The following is a 19,340-nucleotide window of genomic DNA, read 5'->3' on the forward strand; positions in this document are numbered from 1 at the left end:
GTCTCTGATGCATTGTGTCTTTTTGCATGTCTCTGCAATGCAAAAAGAAACACAAAGCAGTAGAGACATGAAAATGAAGTTTGAATCAAGCAAGAAGAAGTTTGAGGAAAGGTTAACCAACCAAAGGGAAGCAAGCAGAATGATCATAATGGTGGACTTTCCTCATATGCCTAACCTGCTAATGGCTTTCGTACTCCCACAATGTGCTACTTGGATACAATGAGGTTTTGATGTTATCATGATTTAATCTATTATAAGTTTCATTTTTAATTTACTATATGGCCTCTGTATTTATGAATGATCTTTTACTCTAAAATAGAAAAGTTAAATATAGATCCAAAGATCAATCAAACATTTTGTATTCTTTCCTTTTATAGAATATCCTTGGTCATAACTACATTCCATATTATCCTCTTCTTTTTCTAAATTCATATTTCTATGTAGGGTTGTTTTTTCTTTAATGTGGCTTTATTATTTTTTGAGTGCATGTCTAACTTAATAAGGTGTTTATTGTTACTTTGTAGTGTGCCACTTGACTCTTTTATAGATGTCACGCCCTGAAGCTACCCCAGGACGCGGACACAGGATCTAGGATCGCGAGTGACCCCAAGCTAACCCTGCTGGCAAATCATAAGCATACTAAAGATAAACTGAATCAATAAATACTGTGCAAAACTTAATCATGAAATAATCTGAAATGATGAGGAATACCCATAATAAATCTGAATATATAAAATACTGAGAGTTTAACAACAACTGAAAAGTCAAACACAAATACTAAAGTTGATTTTAACTATGTCTGAAATAAAGCCTCTATTGACTAGAAATGTTGGGACATGCCCCAGCTAGATCTAGCAAATACTGAAAAGTAAAGACTCAAAGCAAAGGAAAATAATCATGTCAATCGTCATCGAAGAATGAGAACTCACCGCTGATGTTGCTGAACTGAAGATTGGCAACCGTGATCTGGAAGCTGAGAACCTGAACCTACATCACAAGAAGATGTAGCGCAGAGTATGCATTAGTACTTGAAAGTTACTGAGCATGCAGGTAAGAGTAAAGCTCAACAATAACATAACGAAACCAATGTATATATTTGAGAAATCATAAGAGATAAGCATGATACTAAACTGAGAATACTGAACATGAAGTGACTGAATGCAATGCCCAAGTTTATAACATGCTAAAACTGAAATTTGACTGTAACTGATAACATGGTCTATTCAATAGAATCTGACTGTAAGGGAGCTAATAATAACCGACATAAAACCACATGAGTTAAATGTGGAGTCTGATGTATACGCCCCATCGAAAGGACCCAATATACTCTGCCAGATGTATACATGCATGACTGGCGTAATCACTAAAATGATTCCCACAGAGCGGACTTATAAACTACAAGGGCACGTAGTTCTGGGACTATTCGGGTACGTTGAATCCTTGTCCAATCGGTATTACGCTACTCCCAATTAATCATGTAATTAATAATTTCTGACTGGATTTCTGTAATATGGATAGCTCAAAATACTAACATGCAAAATCTGAGAATGCAACAATTATAATTGATAATGTGACATTCGTAAACTGAAGCATGTATATCTAAAATAACTGACCTAACATATGTAATTCATGAATTTAAAGAACTACATGGCTACGGTTCTGAATTTCATACAAGAAACGAAGAAATAATGTGATAATCTCATTTGGATAATTCTAACAGCTAAAATCTAACAATTTCTAACATTTAAGAAACCCTAGGTCTAGAAAATATTAAGGGAATCAAGATTCAGACTGAAATCTAGGGACCTAATGGGTAAAATGAACCCACTAGTGAAATTCCTCATACATGGTGACGAATTCCACATAGAAATCTTTTGATTTCGGGGTTGAAAATGATGAAAACTTGTTGCGTTTTGGAATTAGGGCAGGTCAACTTCTCCTCTATTTTTGCTCTAATTTTACCATGATTTTGGTGAATAATGGATTAGGTTAGGTTCTAATTTGTTTACTAGGCTAAAACTCACCAAAACCACGTAATTTAGCGGTTAAACGACGTAGTTTAGGTGTCCAACGCATAGGTAAAAGGACCAAACGACCCCTGACTTAAAAGTGTGATGGGCATACCATGACCCCTATGATGGGTCGTCAAAGGGGCCACGAACCGTGAAGCCGGTCGTCGTCCTTGGTCCAGTAGCTGCTGGATTTGGGTCGCCCTACTATGGTCCTCTTCACGGACCGTGTGAAGGATCACGGACCGTGAAGGTCCTCGTGGTCCTTCATCTGGGCTAAGGGCTGCACTGGTCTAACTATACGGGAGCCACCACTGCTCGTCGTCGAGACCACGGCCCGTGAAGGGCACCGTGGTCTGACGTCTGAGCCTGGTGGATTCCATCTAATCTTCACGAGCACCATCACGGACGGTGAGGTGGTCCACGGCCCATGAAGGGCACTGTGGTCCACCTCTGCTGGGAGGGTACTTAGATCACGGGCAGGTCGACGGACCGTGGTCCCTTTCATGGTCCGTGAACCATGCCGTGGTTCACTGGTCCTAGAGTTTATCTGCTGCATTTTCTATGTCTGGGTTCCGAGGTGTTACAATATCATACACTTTTTGAACATTCGTTCTCGAATGAAGTCTAAACTAGCCAGTTAGGGAGGGAAAGAGCTGCAAACCCTGTCACTAATTTCAAGAACTCATTTCTGACTGAACTAAGTTCCAAGAACATGCAAATATGCTGAAAATGCAAGTACAAACTAAAGGAACATGATACTGAGACTGAAACTACGCATGACTGACTGAAAAACTGAAGAGGAACTATTACGTCAAGCTAGAGTGGAATCGGAAGGAAAGAGATGAGGATATTTGGCCTTCATGGTTGCTTCTTCTTCCCAAGTAGATCCCTCTACGGACTCACTCCTCCACAAAACCTTAACTGTAGCGACTTCTTTGTTTCTCAACCTTCGAACCTGACGATCAAGGATTTCAACTGGAACATCCTCATAAGTGAGACTATCCTTCACAGCCACACTTTCTAAAGGTACTATGGATGTTGGAACCCACACACTTCTTCAACAACGAAATGTTAAAGACCGGATGCACTGCTGCTAGTTCTGCTGGCAACTCTAACTCATAAGCCACTTTACTAACTCTTTTCATAATCTTGTAAGGGCCTACATATCTAGGACCGAGCTTCCCTTTCTTGACAAATCTCATCACCCCCTTCATGAGTGACACTTTCAGAAAAACCCAATCATCAACTTGGAACTCTAATTCCTTTCTCCTTACATCTGCATAAGACTTTTGGCGACTTTGGGCTGCCTTAAGTCTATCTCTAATGAATTGAACTTTCTCCATAGCATCATGAATTGAATCTGGTCCTATCAAGGCCGTTTCACCTACTCAAACCAACCAACTGGAGATCTACATCTACGCCCATACAATGCCTCATAAGAAGCAATATGAATGCTAGAATGGTAACTATTATTGTAGGCGAACTCTATAAGAAGAAGGTGATCATCCCAACTACCCTTGAAATTGATCACACAAGCTTTGAACATGTCCTCTAAGGTCTAAATGGTATGCTTTGCCTGACCATCCGTCTGTGGATTAAATGTTGTGCTAAGATTAACCTGAGTACCAAGACATTTGTGAAATGACTTCCAGAAATGAGAGGTAAACTGAGGACCTCTATCTGAGATGATAGACAAAGGAACCCCATGCAACCTGACTATCTCATTAATGTAAATCTTGGCGTAGTCCTCCGCCGAATCTATAGTCTTAATAACCAAAAAGCGCACAAACTTAGTGACTCTATCAACTATCACCCAAATAGAGTCATGTTGTCTGCGAGTATGAGGCAAACCTATGATGAAGTCCATGTTGATCACTTCCCACTTCCAAGTAGGAAATTTGATCTCTTGAGTCATACCTCATGGTTTCTGATGTTCTACCTTCATTTGCTGGCAATTAGGACACTTAGCCACAAAATACGCTATCCCTTTTCATACCATTCCAGCAAAAGACTTTCCATAGATCATGGTACATCTTAGTGGCGCCAGGATGAATAAAATATCTTGAGTTATGGGCTTTTGCAAGAATCTGTTGTCTCAACTCACCCAACTTAGGAACAGATAATCGATCCTGATAGCGAAGCACACCATCTCCCCCCTTGGGAGGAAACCTCAACTCTTTGTTGATGGACTACACCCTTTAGTTGAAGCAATATCGGATCACTGTCTTGCTTTTCCTTAAAATCCACTACCAATGAAGATTCTGACCCATTCTGAACTGTCACAGAACCATTTGATATGCTCATAAGGCGAACTCCCAAGTAAGCAAGTGTGTGAACATTTTTTGCTAGTTCCTTTCTCTCTTCCTCAACATGTGCTACAGTACCCATAGATAGTCTACTAAGGGCATCTGCTACTACATTGGCCTTACCATGATGGTAATGCACACTCATATCATAATCTTTGAGGAGCTTAAGCCATCTCCTCTAGCGAAGATTCAACTCTTTCAGGGTTAACACATATTGAAGGCTCTTTGGTATGTGAACACATCTACGTGAACACCATACAAGTAATGTCTCCAAATCTTAAGTGCAAACACCACTGATACATGCTCGAGGTCGTGAGTCAGATAGTTTTTCTAATGCACCTTAAGTTGTCTAAAAGCATAAGCTATAACCTTACCTCGCTACATCAATACATAACCTACGCTGACTCTGGATGCATCATAATATATCATATAACCGTCTGAACCCTCTGGTAGAGTCAAAATCGAAGCTGTAGTCAACCTAGTTTTCAGTTTTGTAAAGCTTTTCTCACAATCATCTAACCACTGAAACTTGACCTTTTTCTGAGTCAACTTAGACAATGGAGAGGCTATGGATGAAAATCCTTCCACGAACCTTCTGTAATAAGTAGCTAAACCCAAGAAACTTCTAATATATGTAGGAGAGGTAGGTTTGGGCCATTGTTTCACCTCTTCTATTTATGGGAATGTACTTGGATCCCTTATCTGCACACAATATGCCCAAGTAAAGCAAGGGATTGCAACCAAAACTCACATTTGCTAAACTTAGCGAATAACTGACGATCCTTGAGAGTTTGCAGGACAACCCTCAAATGATTTGTATGTTCTTCCTCATTCTTAGAGTAAATGAGGATATCATCAATAAAGACGATAACGAACAAGTCCAAATACTGTTTGAACACTCTGTTCATCAAATCCATGAAAGTTGTAGGACCATTGGTTAGTCCAAATGACATAACTACAAAGTTGTGATGACCATACCGAGTTCTGAAGGTTATTTTTAGAATGTCAATAACTCTGACTCTGAGCTGATGATAACCGGATCTGAGGTCTATCTTTAAGAAATCACTAGCACCCTGAATTTGGTCAAACAAGTCATCAATCTTGGGGATAGGGTACCTATTATTTATTGTGACTTTGTTCAACTGCCGCTAGTCAATGCACATTCTGAGAGAACCATCTTTCTTTTTCACGAACAATACTAGTGCACCCCATGGGGAAATACTAGGTCTGATGATGCCCTTATCTAGACGTCTTTCAACTGCTCTTTCATTTCCTTAAGATCGGTTGGAGCCATTCTGTAAGGAGGAATAGAAATAGGCTAGGTATCTGGATGGAGATAAATTCCAAAGTCGATTTCCCTTTCGGGAGAAACTCTGGGAAGATCTTCTGGAAACAGTTCTGGGAACTCATTAACTACTGGAACTGACTCAAGTGTTGGGGTTTCAGAGCTTGAATCCTTAACCCAAACTAGATGATAAAGATAACACTTAGACATCATTTTTCTTACCTTAAGGTAAGAAATGAATCGACCCATATGCGCTAAGCTACTACCCTTCCATTCTAAGATTGGTTCGTCTGGAAACTGAAAATGAACAATCCTAGTTCTACAATCGACTAAGGCATAACAGGAATGTAACCAATCCATGCCTTAAATGACATCGAAGTCTATCATTTCTAACTCTACAAGATCTACTAAGGTGACTTTCTGGAGACTGTGACAAGGCAATTTTGTATACCCGTCTAGCTATAACTGGGTCACCAACTGGAGTAGAGACTTAGAAGGGTTATGAGAGAGTTTCTGGACTAACACTGAAGTTGACTGCTATATAAGGAGTTATAAAGGAAAGAGTAGCCCCTGGATCTAACAATGCATAAACATCTAAGTCAAATACACGTAACGTATCACTGACTACATCAAGAGAATCTTCTTGATCCTGGCGAGCTTGGAGAGCATACAACCTATTTTGGCGTTGTTCACCACCTGTACCAGATGAGTTACCCTGCTGAGTCGGGTGACCTGCTGGTGCTACTGAAGTTGTAGACTGAGCTCTACCATTGTTACCTCTTTAACCTTGTTTAGCAGAAGGAAAATCTCTCAACCAGTGACCAGACTTACCACACCTAAAGCATCCTTCCTTTCTTGCAAGACACTTTCCTAGATGGTTCTTACCACACTTTGGACAAGTTGGGTAGGTTCTGGTGCCTGAAATACTACCCTGAGACGTAGAGATTGATGCCCTACCTTTTTGATCATTTTGGAACTTAGAGGATGGAACATTAGCTGATGAAGGTACTGGAGCTGAGGACTTTTGCTGAAACTGCGAGCAATTTCTACCACCCTGAGAATACTCATAGTTTACTAAGCTTATCTTCCTTAACCTACTGAGCATGAGTCATGAGCCTAGAGATGTTCATATTTTCCAGCAACATAGCATTCCTACACTCTGTTTTCACTAGGTCGGATACCCCATACACAAACTTGTTCATTTGAGACTTGGAATGAACAACCATATAAGCAGCATACCTAGAGAGTTGGGTGAACTTGAGTCCAAACTATTGGACTGTCATACTAACCTGCCTCAAATTCCTAAACACTTGTGCTTTTGCCTCCCTCAACTCTCTTTGGGAAAACTTGTCCAGAAAAGTCTCACTAAAGCATTCCCAAGTGATAAGAATTGCATATGTACCCCTGTTCTCTTTCCATTGAGTATACCAGATATGAGCTACATCCTTAAGTTGATAGGATGCCAACTCTACCTTATCATTACTTGTCACTTGCATTACTCCAAAGACCTTCTTGACCTCATCTATGAAGTGTTGGGGAACGTCACCAATCTACGATCCTAAGAACTCATGCAGATTCATCCTAACAAAATTACGAACCCTGGCTGCCACTGATCCACCACTAGAATTTGCCGAAACTGGAGCCTGCTGATTGTTCCGATTAGTCACACTCTAAGCTAAAATTTGAATGGCGTTCCATAACTCATCATTCGAAACTTCCTAATCTGGGACTGGAGGAACAGCGTTAGCATTTCGGCATTCGCATACCTTCCATAAGCTCTAAGAGGAGGCATGATCTGAAAACACATAACATATGATTAGAACGAGAAATTAGATCATACCTTACGCACGATAAGAGTAACAAGAAACTGAAGTTTTCCTAAAACACTTTGTAGCCTCCTTCTGATTAGATGTAGTGCACTTTACACCCATGAAAAGGACTCTACTTAATGCGTCTTTTCAAACATCCTAGGACTCTTAAACCAGGCTCTGATACCAAGTTTGTCACGCCCCGAAGCTACTCCTAGGACGCGGACATGGGACCTAGGATCACGAGTGACCCCAAGCTAACCTGCTGTCATATCATAATCATACTAAAGATAAACTGAATCGATAAGTACTGTGCGGAAGGTAATCATGAAATAATCTGAAATGATGAGGAATACCCATACTAAATCTGAATATATAAAATACTGAGAGTTTAACAATAACTGAAAAGTCAAACTCAAATACTAAAGTTGATTCTAACTATATCTGAAATAAAGCCTCTACTAATTAGAAATGATGGGACATGCCCCAGCTACATCTAGAAAATATTGAAAACTAAGGACTAAAAGCAAAGGAAAATAATCATGTCAATCATCCTTGAAGAATGAGGACTCACCGCTGATGCTGCTTAACTGAAGATCGGGAACCGATCTATGCGTGACTTGGAAGCTGAGAACCTCAACCTACATCACGAGAAGATGTAGCACAGAGTATGCGTCAATACTTGAAAGGTACTAAGCATGCAGGATAGAGTAAAGCTGAACAATAACATATAGGAACCAATGTATATATCTGAGCAACCATAAGAGATAAGCATGATACTAAACTGAGAATACTGAACATGAAGTGACTGAATGCAATGACCAAGTTTATAACATGTTGGAACTGAAATCTGACTGTTACTAATAACATGGTCAATGCAATAGAATCTGACTATAACGGAGCTAATAATAACCGACATAAAACCACATGAACTAAATGTTTAGTCCGATGTACACGCCCCATCGAGAGGACCCAATATACCCTGTCAGAGGCATGACTGGCGTGATCACTAAAATGATGATCACAACGGTGACTTATAACCTATGGGGGCACGTAGTTTTGGGACTATTCGGGTATGCTAAACCCTAGTCCACTTTGTATTAACCTACTCCCAATTGATTATGAAATTAATAATTTGTAACTGAATTTCTGTAATATGGATAGCTCAAAACAATAACATGCAAAATCTGTAAATATAACAATTATAACTGATACTGTGACATTCATAAACTGAAGCATGTATATCCGAAATAATTGTGTCACGACCCAGACCATTGTGATTGGCACCCACACTAACATTCCGGTGGGAGAACCACTACTACAACCTAAACCAAGCAACTGAAGTAATAACTAAGGCATTTACGTCAAATACTAAGGAAAGAAAATAGAATTCACTTAAACTCTAAAAAAAGTCTAACAATAATAAACTAACAATGCGGAAGAATAACATAGAACCGGAAAGTCAATGTACCAAAACATCTAACAATGAACCAAGTCTAAACAAGAAGGGATACAACCCCAAACTAATGAACTAATTAACTAACTAAAACAACTGTCTAAGTCCGGAAATGGTGGATATAGACGAAAGAGAATTCCATGGCAGCCCGGAAGAATTGGCTCACCCTTGAATTCGAATGATCACTGATCTTCTAAGCGAGGTCTGTCAGTAGCCGCTTGAAGATGTCTTGTACTCGACAAAAATAAGAGCAACTGCAGTATAAGTACACAACCACAGTGTACTGGTAGGATCACGTGGCTATCCTACTAGTGCAACTTAAACAAGTCAAGACAACAATATAATCAAATGCATATATATCAACATATACAATATTATAAACATTTACGAACAACGATTAGCTTCACATTTTATATCAAATCATTGGTCCTCTCATGGTTCCCAAACCCAAACAGTTAGCATACCGGAATGTGGCACCAAATCCCATAATTATGCAGGAACGTGGCAACCGATCCCATTTTTATTCCGGAACATGGCAACCGATCCAAGTTAGTTATGCGGGAACGTGGCAACCGATTCATTCAACACACCACAATCACAAACACAAGTATATCTTCAAGATCATACAAACAAGTCATGATTTTATGGAAAACATTATCTCTCTATCGTATTTATATCAAGTGTGATCAACATTGCAACATCCATACATATACAAGTATCATAATGAAGCAAGAACAAGCATGCATCACACAATCATAGAATCACAACCATCACCTACCTCGAAACAAACTTGAAACCCTGAAAAACTTGATCCTTCCCATTCCAGATTTGTTCCGCTTGTTGTTAGTCTACAAACAATCAATATAATACGGGAATCAATAAACCATCACTAATTACCCGAATTACTAACAATTCTATGAACTCTAGATCAAACCCATGATCGCAATTATCCAAATTAGGGTTGTTTCCACCATAGAATCTATAACAAAACCCTCCCCCATTAATATTTACCCATTCTAATACGTTCTACGAATCGAAAAATGGATTCGGGGAGTGAAAAGCTTACCTTTAGCCTCAAGAGTGGTGAAAATCAAGTAGGAGTCTCCTGGGGTTCGTTCCTTAGCCATAAAAGTTGAAAAGTACATAATAAGGTCATTTAGGGGTTTATTAACTACCTCTAGTCGCGTCGAGCCTGCCACAGTGGCCCTCACCCTATTCTAGTGGCCTCGCTAGAGTGGCAAAACCCAGCGCCAAATCGGCATTCACGAACCAGTGAGCTACTTAAAGAATTCCAAGACTCCCATTTCACAACACACCTCTAACCCACGACACTCAGAAAATACCCTTTACGCTAAGATCGATTTTGGGAGTTCTACTCGCCCGAATTCGATTCCTTAAAGTCATATGGTTTCTTTAATAAGTTATCTAACTACACATGTAATCAAAAACAAAATCAACTCACCAGATTGCTACCAGATTTCCCTACACCTTTAAGACTCCAACTTCGTCCAAATCTGGACTAGGTTGGGAAATTTCAAGATACTACAAAAACGTTTTCCGACCCAAAAAAATTTCCCCGTTGTCTTTTCTATAACGAAGGAACCCAGTCATTACAATAGATACACATTTACTTATCACTCGTCCCAGAGTGAAAAACTTAGGAAAAATAGGCTAAGGAAAGAATGAAGTAGTACCTGAATCGACAAACAATTGGGGATACTTGTTTCGCATGTCCCTCTCGGTCTCCCAAGTAGCTTCCTCAACTGGACGATGCTTCCATTGAACCTTCACAGACTTAATCTCTTTGGTCCTTAACTTGCGCACATCATGATCAAGAATTGCAATCGGTTCCTTCTCATATTAGAGGTCTTTGTCTAACACAATTGAGTCCCACTTAATGATATAATCCCCGTCACCATGATATCTTTTCAACATGGACACATGAAATACCAGATGAACACTTGATAGATTAGGAGGTAAAGCCAATCTATACGCTACTTGTCCTACACATTTAAGAACCTTAAAGGGACCGATGTATCTAGGACTTAGCGTACCTTTCTTACCAAATCTCATCACCCCTTTCATGCGTTATACCTTAAGAAGAACATTTTCACCTGATTGAAATGCCATGTCTCTTACCTTATCATCCGCATACTTCTTTTGTCTACTGTGGGTTGCTAAAAGCTTATCTTGAATACTCCCCACCTTATCTTGAGCATTCTTTGCTAAATCAATCCCCAAAGGTTTCACATCGCCAGCCTCAAACCATCATATGGGTGATCTACATCCCCTCCCATAGAGTGCCTCGAATGGTGCCATATCAATGCCAGAGTGATAACTATTGTTATAAGAAAATTCACACAAAGGTAAGAACTTATCCCAATGTCCTCCAAAATCAATCACACATGCCCTCAATATGTCTTCCAATACTTGAATAGTCCTCTCCGATTGTCCATCCGTTTGTGGATGAAAGGTTGTACTAAAAGTGAGTTGTATGCCCAATTCATCATGTAATTTCCTCCAAAACTTGGATGTGAATTGGGTACCATGGTCTGAGATGATAGAAGTGGGCACCTCATGTAACCTCACTATCTCTTTCACATAAACCTTAGCCAATTGTTCAGCATTATAATCTATTCTTACCGAAATGAAATGGGTTGATTTAGTCAATCTATCAACCACTACCCAAATAGAGTCAAACTTCCCCAAAGTCTTGGGAAGACCAACCACAAAATTCATGGCTATTATTTCCCACTTCCATTTCGAAATTGACATTCTTTGAAGTAAACTTGTAGGCCTTTGATGTTCATACTTCTCTTGTTTACAATTTTGACACTTCTCCACAAACTCCGCTATGTCTTTCTTCATGCCCGGCCACCAATAAATTCTCTTCAGATCTCTGTACATCTTTGCCACACCCAGATGAATAGAATATCGTGAACCATGAGACTCTGCCAACAATTTCTCAATCAAGTCATCTACTCTAGGAACACATATTATCCCTTTAAAATTGAGCACACCATCCTCATCAAGAGTGGTCTCTTTTCCCTTACCAATTGCCGTCTTCTTTCTAAGCTCCTCCAAATTCTCATCCTCAAATTATTTGGCCTTGATCTCCTCAACGAATGTGGCCCTTACTTCAATACTAGCTAACGCCCCACCTATTTTTAAGATGCCCAACTGCATGAACTTAGACTCCAAGGTTTTAATTTCTTTAGCCAAAGGTCGTCTGGATATACTTAAGCAAGCTAAACTACCCCTACTCACCGTTTTTTGACTCAAAGCGTTTGCCACAACATTTGCCTTGCCAGGATGGTATTGAATGGTCATCATAATCTTTAAGTAACTCCATCCACCTTCGCTGTCTCAAATTCAGATCCTTTTGAGTGAACACATGCTGCAAACTGCGATGATCAGTAAACACCTCACACTTAACACCATTAAGGTAATGCCGCCAAATCTTAAGAGCAAACACTACTGCTGCCAACTCCAAATCATGTGTTGGGTAATTCTTCTCATGCACCTTCAATTGACGTGAGGCATAAGCTATAACATTCTTATCCTGCATCAACACAGCACCCAAACCTGAATGTGAAACATCACAATAATCAATAAAACCCTTACCTTCAATCGACAATGCTAGAATAGGCGCGGTGGTCAAGAAAGTCTTGAGCTTTTGAAGCTCTCCTTACATTTTCAGTCCATTCAAATGGTATCTCCTTTTTGGTCAAATTAGTCAAGTAAATGGCAATAGAAGCAAAGTTCTTCACAAACCGACGATAATAGCTAGCGAGTCCCACAAAACTCCTAACTTCCGTCACAGAGCTAGGCCGAACCCAATTCTTAATCGCCTCAATCTTTTGAGGATCTACCATTACCCATTCCTTTGAAACTACTTGCCCCAAAAATGCAACCGAATTCAACCAAAATTCACACATAGAAAATTTAGCATACAACCTTTGTTTCCCAAGAATACCCAAAACAATACGAAGATGGTCGGCATGCTCTTCCTCACTTTTTGAATAAACCAAAATATCATCAATAAAGACTATGACGAAAGAATCAATAAATGGCTTGAACACCCCATTCATTAAACTCATGAAAGTTGCAGGTGCATTGGTCAAACCAAAACTGATAGTGCCCATTACGAGTTCTAAACGCCTTCTTAGGCACATCTTCCGACCTAATTTTTAATTGATGGTAACCGGATATTAGATCAATCTTAGAGAAAACCGCTGCCCCTTGCAGTTGGTCAAAAAGATCATCTATTCGAGGCAAAGGATACTTGTTTCGAATAGTGACTCTATTTAATTGCCGATAATCTATACACATTCTCATACTACCATCTTTCTTCTTAACAAACAAAACTGGAGCACCCCATGGAGAAGCACTAGGGAGAATAAATCCCTTATCAAGAAGCTCTTGGATTTGAGCCTTAAGCTCTCTTAATTCTGTCGGAGCCATGCGATATAGAGGGATAGAAATGGGACGCATACCATACTCTAAATCAATGCAAAAATCTATATATCTATCCGGAGGTATACCAGACAAATCATTAGGAAACACTTCACTAAATTCAGACACCATAGGAATAGACTCAATGGATGGAGAGGAGTTTGATCCAAAAGAGTTCTTGGTGTTCTTAAGGAAGAAGAGGCAAAAAGAGTACATATGATTCAAAAACATTAATTGAGAAGTTTTAAACTTGTTTGTGGGTGTAAAAAATGGTTTCGCAAAACCGTAGTTTAAAAAAATGGCATGAATGAACCTTTTCTTTAACAACAATGACATGTTGTAAAAGAGTATATTTGATCCAAAAATATTAATTGAAAAGTGTTAAACTTGTTTGTGGGTGTAAGAAATGGTTTTGTAAAATCGGAGTTAAAAAAAGGGGATGAATGAGTCTTTTCTTTAACAACAATGGCATGTTGGGTTTTAAAAGGTGTGAATGGAAAATGAAGAGTTGCGACTTATATGAAGAGTTGTGACTTTTATGAATAGTTGTGACTTTTATGAAGAGTTGTGACTTTTATGAAAGGTTGTGACATTTTCGAAAGATTGTGACTTTTCGAAAGGGTTGTGACCTTCCCAGTAAGGTACAATAAGAACCTTTCACACTACCCTTTAATTTATATATATTGAGGTATTTCCTCACATTTTAAAAGAACTAATTTTTTGGACTTCTTCTTCTACTACTATATCTAGTATTCTAAGTGCACATTACTGACGTTGAGTAGTTCACTGACATCGTAGTTTTAGGTACTGATACACCGGTAAGTAAGATCATACTATCCTGGGAGGATATATTCCATTAACCTAGGGTACTTGAGGGGACTAATTTCCTTCAGGGGACACTGTGCATTCCGTGTGCTCGATTTTCTTTCTTTGAGAAAAATATTTTGTCTATTGTTTGTAATTTTTTTCTAATTCTATTTTCTCTACTAGTTTTAATTTTCTAGTTTTGAAAATACTGTTTAAACTTTGATATTTCTTACCAAGTTCTTCAAAGTTTTGTTCTAAGTATCTTAGAAATACAAGATGAACAACAATCTTAAGGAAATTATTGTACTGTTGGTGTTTCTTGTATTCTATTGATTGAGGGAAACAAATCATGGAAGTAGAAGATTAATGCACTACTCCTTCAGAATTCGGTACCTTGTTTAGAAAGATCGAATAAAGAATTACTAGAAAAATTGGTGGTATTCTGGTTAAAGAATACACTGGGTAACCTTCTTATTACTAATCCTGGGAACGTGCGTTGCACGTTTGACCCCTATCATTATATTAAATTTATATAGCCCCAACTCATGTTTGTAATATCTCTATCTTATTGTGTGCCACCAAGTTCATCCATTAAGTCCATGTAATGTAAGAAATTTTGTAAATTTAAATTATATAAAATAGAGTTAGAAAAACTCTTTTTATAATTTGTGGAAGTGTCATTACAGGTTTATCTCAAAAGCATATAATAAAGTTCAGTATTTTAAGATAACCTTTCTAATATATAATATATTAATTTTCATTATTGATTTGATTATAAAAGTTAGCAAAAAATATTTTATTTAATTAAAAAAATAGAGAGAGACATTTTCGTAATCCAACTTTGAATTTAAAACCTTCCACTTTTAACATAAAAAACATTTGTAACATCATCTCAATTAACGTGAAAAGCAATAACATGAACCATTCATCATACTAATGAAAACAAACTTAACTAATAAATAAATTTATGCAAAATATATCTAAATGTGAAAATTTTATATTCAACAAATATAAAAATATTATAAAAGTGGAACGGTAGATAACTAAACAATAAAGACTATATAGCACACAAGAATCAATAATCAAAATAATCTCCTTTTTATATTACAACTAACGTATGAAAATGGTTTTCCTATTCTAATTATTAATTTTTGAAAATAAAAAACCCTCAATGAAGATTGAATATATTAATTTCAATTATTTGCCATAATATTAAATCACAAATTTCATTTTTATAAAATAGAAGCTACAAATAAAGTATATATTCACTTATTATAGTTGATACAAACTTCTTTTCATTACTATTAAATTGAATAAATAAATAAAAATAAGTTAATAAACTGTGTTGACATAACAAAAAATGATCAAGAAGAAAAGAAAAATATCTTCTTTTTTTTGGATTGAATACTTGAATGTTACCCATGTCAAGGTACAAGCGTATTCGACCCCAACTCTTGTTATTACTTTATTTTTATTAGATTATGTTATAAATTTAATCAAAAAGTTATTTAAAATTTAACAAAAAAAGTGTCACGACCCGAGTCTACACCCTGGACGTGGCCGGCACTTAAAAACCATTGGTGGTCCCCAAGCGAACCCTCATCCTGGCTAACTACAAGAGGAAGACTAACTTAAGCATGCAAAAGCTTAAAACTGAATAAAATTCAATAAACTCAACTTTTCAAAACTTTAACTCAAATGAACAACTTAGAATAGAAATAATATATTCAACTCGCCATAAAATAGGCACTTAAGTCTTTAAAACATTTAATAAAATAAATGAATAATACAGACTTCTCAACTATACTGACTATCTATGAAGCCTCTAACTGATAACGATGGAAGTCGAGACAAGACCCACGATATCCTGACTGAACTGAAAAGTAAATGAAATCCTCCAAAAACTAAGGAGGCTCACCATAGCTAACTCGAACTCTCGGATGTATCAATGAATCTCATGTTGATGATCCTGAATACCTGTGTCTGCATCATGAGAAGATGCAGGCCAAATGACTTAGTACGTGGAATGTACGAGCATGTAAGAGGAATTCTAAAGCATAACTTAAGCTTGACTTGATAAAAAGGAAACATACTTACCTCTTTTCAATCTTGCTCAACTCAAGGAATACTCAAGGATACTCAAAACTACTCAAACTTACTCAACTCAGAAGTACTCAAGGATGAGATACTCAACTCAGAGATTAGATACTCAACTCAAAGATATGATATTCGACTCAGGGTACTCAACTCAATATAAAGCAACAATACACATGCAATATATGGAAAGCTTTATAAAACAGTAAAAACAACTTAGTTCGTTAAAGAAAATGCAATAACAAACTCAACTTTATTTATATAATAAAGTAATTAGTTTCTGTGGGAGTTTCTCTAACCGACAACCATCACTTAAGAGCTATAGTGATGATACATCACTTTACCTCATGCTGCCAAGGATCATCCTATACCTTGCCATCAGTATAGGACCTAACTGAACTTAGTGGATCCACTAATCTATGCGGAAAGGATTCATCTAAAAAGTATGACCCTTTTCTACCCATGATGACTACATGGTTTATGGGGCTTGAGTTAATATGAACTCGCATCCCCATATTAGTGCTCAATACTACTCTGAAAATATACTTAGCTCATTTGTTTTTAAAACATCTTCTTCTCTGGTCTGAGATAATTACTCAAACATAGCTTAAAAGCTCTCTTGGAATCGATGTTCCCTTTTCTTGCTCAAAACTCTTTTGGAAATCTCAGTTTCCTCTCATCTTAAATGTGAAAACATTTACTCTTGGGAATACTTAGTTCTCATATATCATTTTAAAGAAAATGAACTTTACTCTTACTTTTTACTCAACTTCAAAGCTTAAGTCTTAAAACAAAGTTAAAACATTTGTAAAAGACTTTTTAAAATATGGTTCATGCCGAATTATAGACGTGAACAACTCAATGCAAAGTTTTCAATAACCATAGATAGAACTCAATACTTGGAACTCAAGAACTTTAATGATACTACTCATCTCAAGAATGTTCAACTCAGAGGGTTCATGCGGAATTATGAGCATGAACTACTCAACTCAAGGACTCAATGATACTTCTCAAAAGGGATTAGGAGCTCAACACTTAAAGACTTAGAACTTGAAGATAACACTTCTTTGAAGGACACTCAACTTGCGACGTTCATGCGGAGTTATGGGCATGAAACAACTCGACTCGATGATCTACATAACAATATGGAACTCATGTATGCGACTCTTCTCATTCTCTGAATTACTTCCTCAAAACTTAGTTCAAATCGATAGTTGATCTCAAGGATTCACAATTGAACTTAAAGGATTTCTTGAACTCTACTCTTAACTCTATTTTGAATGTGAATTATATATGCAAGAGTTATGCTTCATGGTATGAAGGATCTTGTAATGATAAAGTAGACTCATGAATACATTCTCCTCACTCATACTCACTTGCTCGAGTCTTGAAACAAGTTATTGGAAATTGTAGAAGACTCCTCAAAAGGACTTTCTTAGAATGTTCAAAAGAATTCTCAAAAACTTAACTCTTAACTCTACCTTGAACTTGAATTATGGATTCAAGGTTCTGATTTGTGATAGGAAAGATCTCATGATGTTTAGGATTGATTTTAGATAGCTAAACATGGGAAAAGATAAAAAAAAATTCACTGCTTGGAAGCTAGTCCGTGACGCGGAGATGCATTAAAATAATTGGTCACGAAATAACTTTTGAGGCAGAGAGGTCCGTGACCTCTCCGCGATGCGAGGAAAACTTTATGAAATGGGGAGGCAGGTCCGCGACGTGGATCCACGTGCCAGAATTGCCCGACTTTTCTCTTCTTCGTTTTCTAACCCCAATTCGCCTAAATTCGATTCTTTTGCTCAACTTTTCTTTAGATTCAGATAACCATCACATGTACACAAGAATCTAACTCTAACCCCTTTATAAATTGACACATTAACCTCAAGAACTCCTCAATCTCAGCCCAATTGAAGAACGAAAGCAAATTCATGAATACATAACAAGAACATCAAAGCTTCAACTTTTAGAATTAATTTAAAGCTGAAATTAACATGATTGGCGTGTGGGTGAACAAACCCAACACTATGGAAGCTTACATACCTGAAAGAACCATCTTCTTGCAGCACTTGAAGGATAACCTTTGAAAGATGAACCCTAGCCTTAGCGTTTCTTGAATATCTTGAGTGTAGAATCTTTGGAGTGAATGAGAGGGTTTAGATTTAAGAAAACTGATTTTCTACACGTTTAGGGCAATTTAGATGACCTCCTAAGGGTTTTTAGGACTAAAATATCCCTAAATAAATAATTAAAATGAGCTGGGAGTCGGAAAGATCTTTCACCAGGCAGTGAGGTCCGTCTTGGCTCCGCCTCGCGGAGCTGCTGCCAGGTTTGCGCGACGTTAGTAAATCCGTCATAACTTTTTACTCAGAACTCAGAATTGAGTAAACTCGGAGGCGTTGGAAAGATAATTCGAAGACCTTTCCTAAGATATCTGGTAGCACTGATAAATCATCCTGATGTATGAGGTATTGTCATTTGTCAACCCAAAACTCATACTTAGCTTAACTTGCAAAATTTCAGATTTTGCTATTTCCAATTCGATTATTTTTTGAACTCAAGGTGCTACGTCTAGTGACCTTAACACTCAAGAAATTTTAAATTCCTTGCAAAAATCTCACTCACTACAAATAAGGGTTCGAGTCTTAGTTCAAAAATTTTCTGGGGTGTTACAAAAAGTTATGTAATATTTAACTAATTTTGCAAAAGAAATAATCATATCTCAATTCCACATTCTAATCAACTTCTCAAAATGGAAGAAATGAAAAAAAGAGTTTATTTTCAGTTCTTTAACATATATAATTAACTTACAAATTTCAATTATAACAATATAAATTATATCGAAGTTTAAATTTTAACATCCAAATCTGCCAAGTATTTTGCTTACAACTGAGACATCAATTCCTTACAAACAAATGGTACAACAATAAAATAAATATTTACAATAATTATGCCAAAAAAAAAGTTATAATGATACATACAAAAATATATTGTATTTATTACTTCTACATATGGCTTTATTGGTGCACAAGGTGTAACATTATTTTTCTTCAGAATAATAATTAAGTTTATTTGTATCTTATCAAACCAAAATAGAAAAGAAAATTATTCTTT

This window comes from Solanum verrucosum, unplaced genomic scaffold (genome assembly GCF_900185275.1).
Source record: "Solanum verrucosum unplaced genomic scaffold, falcon-dt-bn FXZP01001165.1, whole genome shotgun sequence".
In the NCBI taxonomy this organism is placed as follows: domain Eukaryota; kingdom Viridiplantae; phylum Streptophyta; class Magnoliopsida; order Solanales; family Solanaceae; genus Solanum; species Solanum verrucosum.